Genomic DNA, 15,580 nt, shown 5'->3' with positions numbered 1-15,580 from the left:
GAAGAAGAAGAAGAAGAAGAAGAAGAAGAAGAAGAAGAAGAAGAAGAGGAAGAGGAAGAGGAAGAGGAAGAAGAAGAAGAAGAAGAAGAAGAAGAAGAAGAAGAAGAAGAAGAAGAAGAAGAAGAAGAAGAAGGACTGAATGTTGAATAGACAACCAACAGTATCTACTACCTGTTCCTAATGAGGTATGCTACATATTCCACTGTGAATAATTAAAATACCTCATTATAACTGCCACATTGAACTTTTTTACTTTCTGTCATGTGACAATTACAGTCAATATATCACCTTCTTCATTTACAGGAAGAAATGGTTACACAAGATGATACGTAAAGTCCCTTCCAGCTCCAGGAGTTCTATTTCAATTTTACATTTTCATCTTCTAAAAAGCAAGTAGAAAAGTTAAAGCTACAAGATATGGTCTAGAAATTATAATGGGTTTCAACTGATAAGTCATTGGCATATTGACATCCTTTCTCCCTTAAAATAGGACATAAGCAACAGATATAAAGAGCTAAACAGACTGGAACTGGTAATATCTTTCCATTAAGTTTTAACTTTCAGGTTAAATGTTCTACTTCCCTCACTCATCCATTAACACCTTCCAGTTTCCAACACTCATCATACAGACAGAGACTGATCAGAAGTTCCTTTCCACAACTCACTTTATTTTGGTGTCAATATCCTCCTGGAGCATGGCTCTAGGGCTGTAGGATAGCTCTTGTATCTCTGCTTCGACTGCCAAATATGACTTTAATTTAAATCATTCACCTGTCTGCTTCCTTTCATGGCTGGTTTCTGCAGGAATAATCTATTTGTTTTATCACATGCAGCCATTTTCCTTATGAGGAACCACAGGAAACCAAAGAGAAATACTGTACACTACTGAGCACCTTTGCCACTCTTTCTTCCAATATGAATGAAATTGCTTTATTATTTTCAGCTTATGCCTACTATCAGCTTTCTCTGGGAAAACTGCTGGTTCGATCCATAAGCAGCCCTGTTCTTATTTAACAGAAGGCTATGACTGTAACAAATGTACAATATAAAAAAGTCAAAGGCATCCTGTCGGTTACACAGGACATTTGGAATAACAAATGTACAGGAAAACTTGGGAACATGACTTAAAGTAATTTGGTCACACCCCCATTTCATTTAACTCTTTCTGGCTCACATTTGTCATTCTGACAGGAGGCCCAGGGCATAGTCCATTACCACAATTGATCATACAAACGACACTGGTCTGTCAGTCAGCAGCTACTGCGTGCCAGTGCTCATCATGCTAGTTCCCAGAGTTTTAAAGAATTAACTTTACTTTCTGGTTCAACCCATCTGCTGGGGCAGGTATGGCCCTATTTTGAAATGTGCAAAGGGGAGACGGTGTTGGGGGTGCCCACAGTGGAAGGAGAGAAGACAGGCTTACTGACCACCTCTTAACCTTGAATAAGTCACATCACCTCTCTCTGCCTCTTATTAACTATCATTGGGGGAAAATACCCTCACTCTGCCTGTCTCATAAGAGTTCTCATAAAAATAAAATAAGAACACGAATAGGAAAGTATTTTCATAAATGCAAAGCAGTGTTATCATTTTCAGATATGGAATTTCCTCTGCAGCACTTTTTTTTTTTTTTTTTTTTGGGCCACACGATTACTGCACACCTCATGCCAGACAGATTATAAACCTGTTTCACCTCTTTTCACATTTTGCCTAAAATTTCATACAGAGATTACACCAGCCATGCTGCATCCATCCCTTTGGTTCATTTGCCTCCACCACCTCTCTGAATGCAAATCCCACCATCATGTGAAACACTGCGTAGTAGCAACTTGCAAAACTCAACCAACCTTAAACTGTCAAGACAAGTCCCATAGGCAAAGGTTACACTCAAAATATGCTGCAAAAGTTCAAGAAGGAGAGAGAGAGACCACATCTAATTAGAAAAGGCCTCTGGAAGGTAAATCTAGATGCCATGTATTTTCATAATGTTGGTCTTTGTCCTTTGTCACCCCACTCTACTGTCATGCTTCAGAAACTTGACTTTATTTTCTCTATCTTTGGAGCTCTCAAGAACCTGACAGAGAGAACATCTTATGGTATATTCAGGGATGAAGTGAACCGGCTCAACGACTAACAAACCCAGTGGATTTTAACATTTACCCAGCCCAACGAGGTCCAACTATCTTTAGGTTAGCACGACATATAGGACTTTCCCGGCCCAAGAACTCCCTCGGAACCCCCAAGGAAGGAACTTTCACTGAGCATGCACTAAGTGCCAGACCCTAAGTGCTATGGGTCGCTTAATCCTCACAACACTTTTTCAAGCTTTAAGCCTGTTTTACAGATGAGGACGCGAAGGCTCAGACAGGCCGGTCTCACCTCAGAGAAGCCACCACTGCGCGTGGGCTCTCCAGCCCCTCACGTCATCACCCTAGAGCCTTGCTAACCTCCACCTCGCTCACCTCTCTCCCTCCCTAGGCTGCCAACCCAACTACTCTCTCCTCCCACGCCTCCACCCAGCCAGAAAAACCCGGGGCGGGCGGGGTCTGTACCTGAGCCCGCTCTCAACGCGGCTTCCGTGTCAGGATGCTCGCTCACAAGTATGCTCCTCACAAGCTTGAAAGCCTTTGCCCAAAGCGTCTCCAAAGAGCCTGCCCAGGCTTCCCCCCGACCCAGGTGCTTCCTCCCCTGCAGAGCTGTGGCGGGGTTCAGACCCCGATTCCGGGAGGGGACACCTGTCGAGGAAGGGCGGGGCTGGGGGCCAGTGGGGCCGCGGCGAGGCGCCGCCGGGAACTACGCTTCCCAGCCTGCTCCGCTGCAGCCGCGCGCCCCGGCGCCGCGCCCGGCCGGGAGCCGCCTGTTGATCGCCGCTCTCGCCCCGGCCACGGCGCCGCCCCTGCTCTCCCGGCCCCGCTCCACCCGGGCTGACGGACTGACGGCCCGCACCGCCGGCTCCAGGATGAGTGCACGGACGGGTGAGCGCCCCGGGGACCGGGTGGGGCCTGCTCTGGCCAGCCGCTGTCTGCAGCCCCCGGGCCCGCAGCGCGGTGGCCGCCGCGCCCTCCCTGCCCGCGGGAGGATGCTCCGCGGCATGGGCGCTTGGCCGGGCGGGCGCACAGAACCGGGTCGCCTCTCGCCTCTCGCGTGCCAGCCTGGCCGGCTGCTCTGGGAGACCAGGCGCTGCGCCCGGACGGGAGGTGCCCGCCGGGGTGTGGGTCCCGCGCCCCGCACTGCGGTGCCGCAGCCTCTGCAGCCCGCTGGGCCGCGGCGTGGAGGGCGCGGTCTCCTCTCCTCCCGGGCTGCGGGGGCTGTGTTCTTCCACGCCGGGCTTTGTTCCCCCACTTTCCCCCTTCCTGTGCATGTTTGATGAGCTCCTGGAGCGGTATGCATCTCCCTGCCTCGTTCAGCAGGCGATGGGGAGGGGTGGACTGGCCGGCGTCTTTCCTGAGATCGCTGGAGCTGTCACTCGTAGGGCGTTTCAGCCTCCCAGAAAGCGGCCTCGTGCGGATCCTCGAGAACCTTATTATTATTGTTATTACTTTTCTGGTTAAAGTAATGGTATGTGCTCCATTGAGGCTTCCTAAATTTTCCCTGTTGGCCTGCGAAAATGAAGGTGAATTTTTAAAACAATAATAAAAGTCTCCTAATGGGAATTTTTAGAATATTCAGAGGTAGGAAGGTGATGCCGTCACAATGCAAATTAGCGATGAAGGAGGCCGTGCTTGCTGCAGCTTCGTCTGTGCCCATTACATATCTGAATCACGAGGCATTTGGGAAGGGAATGAAAAGAATATCGGAGGAGGTGTTTCAAAAACCAGGTTCTCCTCGTAGCTTGACCATTCAGGAGCTGAGGGACCTGGGCAAGTCTCTCCACCTCTCTGGGCCTCTGCCTATAAAGTGGGGCGTTTGGGCTAAATGATTTGTAAACCTCTATTCTTCCAAGATTCTCCCCTCTCAGGGAACTGAGAAGATGAGAGTGTTTCTGTTTAACAGCACTGCAGAAAGCCTGATTGTGACAACAAGCGCCTCTGCCCTAGTGAGAAGGAAAGATTTTTCAGAGCTTCAGCAATCTGATTTTTTTAAGAGAAAACTGATTTTCTCTGTCTACTCTCTTCAGTCTAACCCAATAAATATGCATTGCAATCATTTTAATTTTTGTAAGGAACTGTACATTGGTGGGCAACAAAGTCATGGGGTTTGTTTTTGTTTTTGTCTTTAATTTGCTGAAGGTGAAGTGATGGGATCAGCAGATAAAGGGTTAGTGGCTCCCTAGGGCTGGGCATGAGTGGTCAAATGTGGTCAGCATGGTGGTGGGGGAGGAAGCCCCAGCAAGAAGTAACCAGAGTGTATATATACAGAAAAGAGAAGATGCATACTGATGGATCATCGTTTGAAAAAGAAATACACAATAGAAGAAATGAGAGAATCAGAAATTCGGCACTCTGCAAACCCTAACATGACAGTTGACTAAGGCAAGGACTTACCAACTGGTCCAAAACCTTTGAGTGAAAAGTAGTTGGGGAATAGGATTTTCATATTATTTTAAAGTATCTCACCACAGGTTACTCTGGGAAAATTTGTCCTTACAATGGAGAAATTAGGAGGTCACCACTGGAACTAAATGACCAAGTTTAGCAGCATCTACTGTGAGTCTCCCATCATGAAGCAATAAGGAGGCATAATTTCACCTCTGTAGTGTTCCTACCAAAAAGACTTGGGGATGGGACAGAGCAAATGGGGGGCAACTATTGTAGATTAAATACTCGAGTGATACAACAGTGAATTGGGATGTATGAACTTTGAATCCTAGACAAGAAAAAAAAAAAGCTGTAAAAGACAATTTGGAGATAGTGACAGCTAGGTAGGGTGCAAATCCCTTGCTGCAGAGATATTTTTGCTTTTCCTGGATTGTATGTGTATATGTATACATGAAAATATTAATTTAAAGTATACATATGTACTTGCATGAATGTCTGTGTGTATCTGTGAATCTCTCAATCAGTATTCCCCAAAATATGTAGAATGTTAATGGGTTACAAGAAAAAGAAAGTGCCTAGCCAGATGTGAAAAATACTGAGCAAAGCTGGAAAAGTTGGTTTATTCTTGACTTTCGGAGCCTTTCGTGGGTTAATGATCATTGTATGTGGGGATGTAAATGGGGTGGGAATGTCCATAGGATAGGATATGTAATGTTGTAATGTTTCCCAAACTGCGTGCAAAAATAAAAAATGAAAAATATCTTGAGGGACTGTCATTACATGGAACCAACTTTGAGAAACTGCCTTTAATGCATTTTTGAGTGATAGATCAGGACATATGATTAAATGTGTAAATTGTAAGTATTTGTGCTTCCCATTACCTACAGATTAGAATTCAAATTCCAGTTTCTGGTTTTAATGGATCATAACAGTTTGACCCCCGTCTACTTTTTCAACCTAAATTTCCCATCTTTCTTCCTATAAATTATCCTGCTTAGTCCTTTGTTGTATACTATGAGCCATTTTTATTTTCAGTACACCAAAAAGTCAATTCTACATAACTTTAAGGCTTCGTGGTTGTGTAAAATGAGACGCGCTCTTCTGCTCTGGCTCTTCCATGGACTGAGATAGCCATCTTTACTCCCAAAGCCATTTTGAGTTCCTTAGCCTTGGTCACATGTTTCAGCACAACCTTCCTTAAAGCTGTGATTTCTTCCTACTTCTGTTTTTATGAATTGCCATCCTGTTTTGGCATCAAAGCTGCCCCACTTATTACCTCTTTCACATGTGTCATCAGTATTCCTGGGTTCCTCTAGTGACAGGTAGGGTGGGGATGAGAAAGTCAGCTGCAGGACTGTGAGTGACACGAGCTCATGAAACAGGGCACAAGGCCAGCCATGCCAAGCCTGGACAAGAGGAGAAAGGAGACAAGCTGAGGCACAAGCCCTAAGAAAGGACCAGGAGGTCCCTTGAACTGGGCTGCTATTCAGGCAGTGTGCATGAGGACAACTGTCCTCATTGTTGATAAACAACCATTCTGACTGGGCAGTGTCCATTTTATACCAGTTGCTAAATGTTTTGCACATCATCTAGGTAAGCACTTACAAGTCAGGGTGCATGCAGCATCCATAAGTCATAACAAAGCCTGGATCAAAACCTAGCTGGATCAAAACCTAGCTGGTATAAAATGCCAAAGAAAGAGACAAGATGAGTGAGTCAAAGACCACATAAGCAAGCAAAAGGAAGGAGGGCACATGAATCAAAGGACAAAAAGCAGGAAACGCAAGGTGCCAATCAGGAAGTTAGAAGAAGCCCGTAAGTTCCCAAAGGCAAGAGGAAGGACATGGTTAAAAGCAACAGGCCGTTAAAAACCAGAAAGGCACAGATCTCCAAGTGGAAGGCAAGGAGATAAATAGAGGTCAAGAAACAGGAACTCCTCTAAAAACAGAAAAGAAGGCCAAACACAGGAACAAGGCAACAGCGGGAAATAGGACCCGCCATGAGAATTGGAAACCAAGAGGCAGGCTGGGCAAACAGCAAGACTTTTTGGCTTTTTGACTACTTCCTGCCCAGGTGGAAATCTATCTCGTAGCTTGGCCAGCTTACACTATGGTGGCTTTCTACACCTAGCAACACTGACCCGCAGCTCTTACAGGTTCTGCCTCTTTATATTCAGCAGATCTTGATGGGGAAAACAGAGGGAAAGAACACCCAAAAAAGGAGATTATTCCACAACCAAGGACGAAAGAGAGAGAGCTTTGACTGAGGGCTTGCGCTTGCAGACACTGTGTCTAATAGGTACATGGTCACCTGAAGTGTCACCTCAGCCTTCTGAGATCAGCACTGTTCTTTGCGTGTTTTACTGAGCATGGAACAGAGGTTTGGAGAGGTTGTCACTGCACACATATCTGCACCATCAGACCTTGGGTTGGTTAACTCCAAGGCCCGTGCTTTTAGTCTACTGTGTTCTTCTAACCTTGGACAGGAGCTGTCACTAGTGGGCACCTTGTTTTTCAAGTATGATTTAAGCTTTGGCAAGTTTTGTGTTGTAAGATTGGGAAATACGAGCTCTGCCTTCTAGTAAGATCTGTTCCTCATTCCTCTTTCAGCTTGTTCCTTCCCATTACTATACCATATTTTTGATGGAGACTTCTCCTTATCCCCACCTCATTCTGTCCTTCATCCTCTGCAAGTATTTCCCAGAATATGTAGAAGCCTTTTAGTTGTTTTAAAATAAAACAAACTTAACTGACCCATCTTCAAATAGCTACGTTACAAAACACAGGCCATTGCTATGTTATATTTGCCCAGCAGCCAGAAATGAATTAAATATCTAGGATCAATTCATGTTTTGTTGGAGGATACATTGATATGCAGATTCTGTTCTAATTTACTAGTTTTAGAAAATGTGGATTTAGCTCTGGTGAAAATCAGTGTACTAATTGTTTAAAATTATGAAATATTGAAGATACATTAAAAAGAATAAAGAGGGCTGGGTGTGGTGGTTCATGCCTGTAATCCCAGCACTTTGGGAGGCCAAGGCAGGTGGATCAGGAGCTAAAGACCAGCCTGGCCAACATGGTGAAACCCCATCTCTACTAAAAATACAAAATTTAGCCGGGCATGGTGGCATGCGCCTGTAGTCCCAGACACTTGAGAGGCTGGGCAGGAGAATCACTTGAACCTAGGAGGCAGAGGTTACAATAAGCCAAGATCATGCCACTGCACTCCAGCCTGGGTAACAGAGCAAGACTCTGTCTCAAAAAAAAAAAATAAATAAAAAATAAAGAATAATAACCTCTGCTGGGCACAGTGGCTTACGCCTGTAATCCCAACATTTTGGGAGGCCGAGGTGGGCAGATCACCTAAGGTCAAGAGTTTGAGACCATCCTGGCCAACATGGTGAAACCCGTCTCTACTAAAAATACAAAAATTAGCTGGGGGTGGTGGTGTGCGCCTGTAGTCCCAGCTACTCAGGAGGCTGAGGCAGAAGAATCGCTTGCACCCGGGAGGTGGATGTTGCAGTAAGCCGAGATCGCACCACTGCACTCCAGACTGGGCGACAGAGCGAGACTTCATCTCAAAAAAAAAAAAAAAAAAGAATAATAACCTTCATTTACCGACCCCTTCCACTTAGGAATAAAGCATCACCAGCACCGTTGAAGCCCAAGACTCCCTTCTCCAATCAAATTCTACCTGCTCCCAATGTGGTGTTTGTCCTATCAGCAGTCCTTTGTAGTTTTCCTAGATATAGACATACTCCTAGGTGATTGATGACACTGTTTTGCCCATTTAAAATACTTTTTACAGCTGGGCACGGTGGCTTACGTCTGTAATCCCAGCACTTTGGGAGGGTGAGGTGGGTGGATTGCCTGAGCTCAGGAGTTTGAGACCAGCCTGGGCAACATGGCAAAACCCTGTCTCTACAAAAAATACAAAAAGTAGCCGGGCATATGACACGCACCTGTAGTCCCAGGTACCTGGGAGGCTGAGGCAGGAGAATCACTCAAACCCAGGAGGTCAAGGCTATAATGAGCCATGTTCGTGCCACTACACTCCAGCCTGGGTGATAGAGTGAGACCCCATCTCTAAAAAAAAAATCAAAACATTTTTCACCTTTTTTTTTTTTTTGAGACGGAATCTCGCTCTGTCGCCCAGGCTGGAGTACAGTGGCCAGATCTCAGCTCACTGCAAGCTCCGCCTCCCGGGTTTACGCCATTCTCCTGCCTCAGCCTCCTGAGTAGCTGGGACTACAGGCGCCCGCCACCTCGCCTGGCTAGTTTTTTTTGTATTTTTTAGTAGAGATGGGGTTTCACCGTGTTAGTCAGGATGGTCTCGATCTCCTGACCTCGTGATCCGCCCGTCTCGGCCTCCCAAAGTGCTGAGATTACAGGCTTGAGCCACCGTGCCCAGCTTCACCGTGTTTTTTAAACTTGTTTTATTTTTTATGTTTTTTTTTTTTTTTTTTTAGAGATAAGGTCTTGTTTTGTCACCCAGGCTGGAGTGCAGTGAAGTCATAGCTGACTGTTACCTTGAACTCCTGGACTCTCAAGTGATCCTCCTGCCTCAGCCTTCCAAGTAGCTGGGACTACAGGCATGTGCCACCATGCCCAACCAATTAAAAAAATTCTGTAGAGATGGGGTTTTGCTATGTTGCCCAGGCTGGTCTCAAACCCCTGGCCTCAGACTGTCCTCTCACCTCGGCCTCCCAAAGTGCTGAGATTACAGTTGTGAGCCACAGCACTCAGCCTCACTAGGTTTTGAAGAGTAATTTTTGTTTACTCTTTTTTTATTTTATTTTTTATTTTCTTTCTTTCTTTCTCTCTCTCTCTCTCTCTCTCTTTCGAGATGGAGTCTCGCTCTGTTGCCAGGCTGGAGTGCAGTGGTGTGATCTCAGCTCACTGCAACCTCTGCCTCCCGGGTTCAAGAAATTCTGTTGCCTCAGCCTCCCGAGTAGCAGGGACTACAGGCGTGTGCCACCATGCCCAGCTACTTTTTTTTTTTTTTTTTTTTTGTATTTTTAGTAGAGACTGGGTTCTACCACGTTGGCCAGGATGGTCTCGATCTGTTGACCTCGTGATCCACCTGCCTCGGCCTCCCAAAGTGCTGGGATTACAGACGTGAGCCACTGCTCCCGACCTGTTTACTCTTTTGTAAAAGTTAGTCTTTGGTTTCTTTTGGGTTTAATATATAGGATCGCTTGTTGTTTCGGCTTTGGTTCTGTCTTTGTGTATAGGCAGGCCCAAAGCCTGAGCACTTCACGTTGTTTCTGATTTTCCTACCACAGTTATACAAATAAGGTAGTGGAATAAGAAGCAAAAAAAAGCCTGCTCACGCCTGTAATCCCAGCACTTTGGGAGGCCGAGGCGGGCAGATCATGAGGTCAGGAGATCGAGACCATCCTGGCTAACACAGTGAAACCCTGTTTCTGTGAAAAATACAAAAAATTAGCCGGGTGTGGTGGTGGGTGCCTGTAGTCCCAGCTACTCGGGAGGCTGAGGCAGGAGAATGGCGTGAACCCAGGAGGCAGAGCTTGCAGTGAGCCGAGATAGCGCCACTGCACTCCAGCCTGGGCCACAGAGTGAGACTCCATCTCAAAAACAAAAACAAAAACAAAAAAAACCGTACTCCTTATTTTCATTTCCAAGGCTTATATATTTGGATAATAGGAAGAGTTACTTAAGGGCCCAAGTCATGCTTATATCAGCTCAAGTCTTTAATCCCATTTCCATTTTCCTAACTGGCTCCCGTACTTGCCCACTGGGACTCCTGGAAGCCTTGTTAGGCATTTGCTTCACTCCAGCATGTACATTAGCATCGTATTGCATGTTAAATGCTTGCCATGGGACAGACACTCTGCTGGAGGTGAGGCTGTAGCAGTGCTTTGGTAACTTCCCACTGCAGCATTGCTAACAGGAAGGGAAGACAAATGGGAGCCCTTGTACAGCCTTGGTGGGGGAAAAAGCAGACCAGCCATGAGCTAGAAAAGCTTTGATTTGACTTTAAAAGCTATGAGAATACTGCATTCATCTCCACAGTATTTCTTTTGTTGTTGTTGTTGTCATTGAGATGGCGTCTTGCTCTGTCACCCAGGCTGGAGTGCAGTGGCGCGATCTCGGCTCACTGCAAACTCCACCTCCCGGGTTCACGCTATTCTCCTGCCTCAGCCTCCCGAGTAGCTGGGACTACAGGCACCCACCACCACACCTGGCTAATTTTTTGTATTTTTCATAGAAACGGGGTTTCACTGTGTTGGCCAGGATGGTCTTGATCTCCTGACCTTGTGATCCGCCCACCTTGACCTCCCAAAGTCATCTCCACAGTATATCTATATTTGTTTTTTAAAAATACAGCCTGGGCAATGTAGCGAGACCCTATCTCTACAAAAAATTTAAAAACTAACTGAGCATAGTGGTACACACCTGTAGTCTCAGCTGTGGTCAAGGGAGGTGGGGAGAGTATTGAGACAAGAGGTTCCATTAAGCCCAGGAGTACAAGGCTGCAGTGAGCTGTGATCACACCATTGCACTCCAGCCTAGGGAACAGAGTGAGACCCTGTTTCTAATAATAACAACAACAACAACAACAACAACTAGCTTTTCCCCAAATCTTCAAATCAAAGTTGTGCTCCAGGAGGATGCAGGTTTTTTTTCTCCTCTGACTTTGAGACCCCGTGGTACATTGACACAACATAGGCAATTTGTTTTAACAGCTACTGTTACATAGTATTAACATGTTATTTTAATTAATTAATGTATTTTCCTACTGAATTATGACATGGTACTTGTCTTCTGGGAGTTTGTAGTGTAGCTGGAGAGAGAACCATACATGCAACATACATGAAAAGATAGCAAAATTGGTGATGTAGGCATACAGATTTAGAGGAAGAAGAAACTTCTGTGGGCTTAGATGATCTCAAAGTTCCATCACAGGGAGAGGAAGCAGTGGATAGAGTGGAATGAGCCCTGGACCTGCGGGTTCACTGGAGCTCATTTCTTTCACATGACATTTGTTCTGCAATATTTATTGGATACCTACTTCAGATCAAGAACAGTGCTGGGAGTCAGGATTTTGTCAGTGAATGAAACTCATACAGCCCCGCTCCCTCACAGAGATTAGCAAGGAAAATAGAGATAAAGCAAGTAGTTGTAATAAAGCCAAGAACCAATGTGATTAAAGGGGTACATGGAGATGGGGAGTGACCCAGACCTTGTCTCCAGGTCCAAACAAGGCTTCCCTGAAGAAGTGAAGCTTGCATGAGACTAGGGGCTGAGTATGATAGCAGTCAGCCAGACGGGAGTGGTGTGAGAGTGTTCTGAGCAGAGAGAACAACATAAGACATGATCCAGGCATTGGAAGTGGGCCAGGAGGCTGGAGCCAGGAGGAGATGGGGAGTGCAGCGCAGGATGAGGGTGATGAGAATGACAGAAAGACAGACTGAATTTGAACCTTATCCTCAAGGCAGCGGAAGCCACTGGAGGATTTTAAGTAACTAGAGAAGAGCTCTAATAGATCGGGAAGGGATAGGGCTGACATGGATCAGGAGGCTGACAAGTGGATCAGGAGGGGATAGGGCTGACATGTGGGCAATGAAGATGCGTGAAGTAGGTGGATTCTCAGCACATTTAGGTAAGGACAGGATTCGGTGAGTGATGGCTGGAAAAGAGATGAGAGAAGATGTCAAGGATGGCTCCCTGGTTTTTTGGCCAATTTCCTGAAATGGGGCATTCTGGAGAAGGAAATGATGAGAGCACTTCTGACATATTTGAGGTGTCTGAGGCAGCCAAGGAGAGATGTAGATTAGACAGATGGAAATATAGGGGCCTAACCCTCAGGAACAAAGTCTAGGATGAAGATACAGATTTTGGAGTCTCCTGGATATATATTATAATTAAAATTTTGGAGGCAGATGAGTTCCTCCAGAGAAAATATGTAGTATGAAAATAGAAGAATTTATAAGATGAGACCCTGAAGAATGCCAGTATTTATGGTGGAGGAAGAAGAACTGCTAAAAGAGACCAAAAAGAAATGGTCAGAGAAATAGGAGAAAAACCATCTATGTTGCTGGATTGAGCAATCTTTAAGGCCTCTCTCAGTTCTGACATTCTGTGGTCCTGCAGAACCGGGATCTGAGCCAGGTCTCCAAAGCAGAGCACATACATAGGCCATGAGAATAGAGAATGGCATTCCAAGTAATATTATTATATCAGCCAGCATCCTGACGAGAAACAGGGGTACACTCAAACTGAGTAACTTGAGAAAATTTTAATAAAGAGGCTATTTACAAAGATAGGGGGAGGATTTAGGGAATCCAACAAGGCAGAACTCTGGCACCAGCTGCCACAAGGACCCCTGACCACCCAAGGCCTGAGGCCAGCCAGGGGTGGGCAGCTATATGGAGAGGGCTGTCTCTTGGGAGATGTGACCTTCTGGACCCAACCTCCCCCTCCCCTGCTCTCCAGTTTCCTGCTAGTGCCTCCTGTGGGCCAAAAAGAAGCCAGATAGGAAGGAACATTGATACAGTCTAAATAGATCATCTTCCTGGAGCAGCAGGGGAGTGGATGTGGAGGGGCAAACAGAAGACAGCCAGAACAATCATCCTGGAAAATGAAAGTCTTTGGGTAAGAGGGTATGTTCCTTCCCTAATGCTGCTGTAACAAATTAGCATAAATCCAGTGGCTTAAAACAATACGAATTTATTCTTACTGTTTTGGAAATTAGAAGTCTGAAATGCATGTCACTGAACTAAAATCAAGGTGTCACAGGACTGTATTCCTTTCTGAAGGCCCTAGGGTAAAATCCATGTCCTTGCCCTTCCCACCCTCCAAAAGTTGCCCACATCCCTTGGCTCATGGCCCCTTCCACCATCTTCAAAGCAAAAAAATTGCATGACACTGACTCTTCTGCCTTCCTCTTCCATCTTTTAAGAGCTCTTTGGATTATGTTGGTACACCCAGATCATCCAAAATGGTCTTTCTCTTTTTAAATCCTTAATCTGGGCTGGGCATGGTGGCTCACGCCTGTAATCCCAGCACTTTGGGAAGCCTAGGTGGGTGGATCACTTGAAATCAGGAGCTCAAGACCAGCCTGGGCAACATGGTGAAATCCCATCTCTACTAAAAATACAAAAAAACTAGCTGAGTGTGGTGGTGCATGCCTGTAATCACAGCTACTCTGGAGGCTGAAGCATGAGAATTGCTTGAACCTGGGAGGCAGAGGCTGCAGTGAGCCGAAGTCACGCCATTGCACTCCAGCCTGGACAACAAGAGTGAAACTCTGTCTCAAAAAAAGAAAAAAAAATCCTTTATCCTTAATCTAATCACAACTCATTTGTTGTGCCATGTCAAGTAACATACAGATGTGAGGAATAGGAGGAGGACATATTTAGGTGGCTGTGACTCTGCCTACCACAGAGCACAAATAAACCATTTTAGCTGAAGTGGGCTCCCCAGGAAAGTAATGAGAGAGAAAACAGGAAGTGCAGGTTAAAGCCAAATCATGGGAGCTTTGGAGCTAGATTGTCTGGATTTCATTCTGTAGACAAGAGGGAGCCATTGTAAGTTCTTAACCAGGGAAGTGGCTTGTTAGCAGTGTTGAGAAAAATGATCCAATTATAGTGTTCTGGGTGGCTTACAGGGAAAAACAGAAATCTTTCAAGATGCAATCAGAGTAGTCCAGGCATGAAGGAACAAAAGGCTGAAACAAGAGTGAAAAAAAGGGGTGGTGTGAAAAATGTTATGCAGTAAGGACCTGCAGGAGGTGCTGACCGGCTGGACTCAGAAAAATGTGGGAGAATCTGAAGCTGATATGAGTGTTGGGAGTGTCTGACTGGTAGATTCATCTAGACAGCAAGTCTATTTTAGAGAAAACTGGGGAGTTTAGGTTTAGTTACAGAATCTAGCAATAGAAATCCAAATAGAGGCTGGGCACTGTGGCTCATGCCTGTAATTCCAGCACTTTGGGAGGCTGAGGCAGAAGGATCACTTGAGCCCAGAAGTTCAAGATCAGCCTGGGAAACATAGTAAGACCTCATCTCTGCAAAAAAAAAAAAAAAATTGTATTAGCTGGGCATGGTGACTTGCACCTGTAGACCCAGCTACTCGAGGGACTGAAGCAGGAAGATCACTTGATCCCAGGAATTGGAGGCTGCAGTTAGCTATAATCAAGCCAGCCTGGGCAACAGAGTGAGACCCTGTCTTTAAAAATAAAAAATAAAAAAATCAAATAGAATCTTAACAACTCTAAGATACCATTGATTATAAAACTCCCCAGTATTTTATGTACCACTAAGAAAAAAAGGCTGGCAATCACAATATAATATGTTTTCTTAAAAATACGAATTTTTGGCTGGGCACAGTAGCTCATACCTGTAATTCCAGCACTTTGGTAGGCCAAGCTGGGAGGATCATTTGAGCACAGGAGTTGGGGACCAGCCTGGCCAACATAGTGAGATCCCGTATCTTCAAAAAATAAAAAAATAAAATAGCCGGGCATGGTGGTGCACACCTGTAGTCCTAGCTACTCAGGAGGCTGATGTGGGAGGATTACTTAAGCCCAAGAGGTTAAGGCTGCAGTGAATTGTAATGACATACAACTGAACTCAAGCCTGGGCAACAGAGTGAGACCATGTCTCAACAAAAATTAATACTTTTTACTTTATTGAAAGAGCTGTTTTTGACTTCCACATAGGTTTTTTGAAATCTTTTTTACTGAAGTATAAATGACATACAATAAAGTGCACATATCTCAAGTATACAGTTTGATAAGGTTTGACATATGCATGTATGTGTGAAACCATCACCACAATCAAGATAGTAAACATATGGGCCGGGCGCGGTGGCTCAAGCCTGTAATCCCAGCACTTTGGGAGGCCGAGACGGGCGGATCACGAGGTCAGGAGATCGAGACCATCCTGGCTACCACGGTGAAACCCCGTCTCTACTAAAAAATACAAAAAACTAGCCGGGCGAGGTGGCGGGCGCCTGTAGTCCCAGCTACTCCGGAGGCTGAGGCAGGAGAATGGCGGGAACCCAGGAGGCGGAGCTTGCAGTGAGCTGAGATCCGGCCACTGCACTCCAACCTGGGTGACAGAGCAAGACTCC

The 15,580-nt window shown here is 45.7% G+C and overlaps 2 protein-coding genes across 6 annotated transcripts in view; one reads left to right on the top strand and one right to left on the bottom strand.

Annotated features, from left to right (window-relative positions):
• Nucleotides 1–2,848, bottom strand: part of LYSMD2 (LysM domain containing 2) — a 29,678-nt gene extending 26,830 nt beyond the window's left edge. Inside the window, exon 1 of the mRNA XM_023227159.2 lies at nucleotides 2,553–2,848. The gene's annotated coding sequence lies outside the window, so the exon portion shown is untranslated. The remainder of the gene's footprint in view (nucleotides 1–2,552) is intronic.
• Nucleotides 2,824–15,580, top strand: part of TMOD2 (tropomodulin 2) — a 66,714-nt gene continuing 53,957 nt past the window's right edge. For 4 of the 5 annotated variants that reach the window (XM_023227157.2, XM_023227156.2, XM_023227154.2 and 1 more), the window contains exon 1: nucleotides 2,824–2,975. The gene's annotated coding sequence lies outside the window, so the exon portion shown is untranslated. The remainder of the gene's footprint in view (nucleotides 2,976–15,580) is intronic. The other variant, XM_023227153.2, reaches the window with a different exon arrangement.

The sequence above is a fragment of the Piliocolobus tephrosceles genome, chromosome 6 (genome assembly GCF_002776525.5).
Source record: "Piliocolobus tephrosceles isolate RC106 chromosome 6, ASM277652v3, whole genome shotgun sequence".
In the NCBI taxonomy this organism is placed as follows: Eukaryota; Metazoa; Chordata; class Mammalia; order Primates; family Cercopithecidae; genus Piliocolobus; species Piliocolobus tephrosceles.
Note: the sequence above shows the minus strand (reverse complement) of the source record. Positions and strands in the feature narration are given on the sequence as shown.